Raw genomic sequence first — 1,391 nt, forward strand, 5'->3', positions numbered from 1 at the left:
CTTGTGTGGGTTTTTTGTTGCTTTTGGTTGCTTTATTTCTAATTTGGTTGCTTTATTTCTAATTTGACTTTTGCCATTATAAATTTAGTATTGTGTTGCTGACTAGCTGAAAATTTCTAGACTTACCTGATGGAGAATATCCCATTTCATTTACCTGTGTTCCTTTGAAGCCTGTATCTTAGTGTTTTCAGTGGGAGATTTTGAAACTGATTACAGAGCCATGTTGCTGTTACCAACCATCATTGTTATGTCAGTCTCATGTGAAGAACACACTCGGTCTTCTGCCTCAATTTTTTTTTTAAGGTATTTGCCTCTGAATCTCACTCTTGATTCTACAATTGTAGTAATGACTTCAATTTTAGTTTTTATTGGCCAAAGATTTAAACTTAATGCTACCTTTTCAACCTTAACTTTTTCTTCTTTAGGCAACTATATTATACTGAGCTTCACGATTTTCCTTAGCCTTATCCATGGACTGACTGAGCTGTTCTGAATTAACCTTCCCCCAAAGAGGCACACAGATGACACTTGATATAGGAAATTCTGTTCAAACCCCAAAACGGGGTAGCTGCAAGTTTAGTAAAGCCCAGTCTCATAAAGAGAGGTATTGGGAAGCTTTTATAGAAGGTGCTTGTAGCAGTCCTGCCTGTGGTATGTGTAGACATGCAGATGGTAGCTATACCACTTAGCTTTGACAACTCTTGAAAATCATGGAGCAAATAGTATATTTTAACTAAATATTAAAAAAAAAATAGCTACGACTTCTTTTATTGAATTGCACAGAACTGATACATAGAATAATAGATGTTTGGTGTCAACTCTCTTGCAATTAGAAGTGTCATAGTCTGGGGTTTTTTTGTTTATATAATTCCCTATTGTTTCTAAAATTTATCTTGACAGAGCTTCTTTGAATAAACCTGCATCCAAGTTATACAACCCGCTTCTTCTCTCCTTAAAACCTCATGCAATCTCAAAATACATGTTAAGGGATTGGAGGTTTGACCTGTGTTGCCAGCATTCCTGCTTCTGGGAATTTAAATCTGTTGTTTAGGATTACATCATTGTGTCTTGTGCTTCCAACAGTTTTGCGTTATTATAAATGGCACGCAGAGCTGAGACATACACAAATAGGTACAGAATATCTTTAGACCTCACAGATGCAAAAGGCATCACAGTGACTCCTGGGGGAGGTGATGGAGTAGTCTAAGAGCATCGTTAGGTCAATGTCTCAGGGACAGTGGTCATATCTCTGAGGTTGCCCCTTGGCTACTGGGGCAGTAAGAGAGGAAATGGGAACTGTTTTACTTTTGAGGACACACAAAGAGTAATGTCCTTGCCCTCTTGTCATATCCCCAAACTTCTGCTGGGGTTCAAACTCCTTTTAAAGAGGA

This window comes from Haemorhous mexicanus, chromosome 3 (assembly GCF_027477595.1).
Source record: "Haemorhous mexicanus isolate bHaeMex1 chromosome 3, bHaeMex1.pri, whole genome shotgun sequence".
Lineage (NCBI taxonomy): Eukaryota > Metazoa > Chordata > Aves > Passeriformes > Fringillidae > Haemorhous > Haemorhous mexicanus.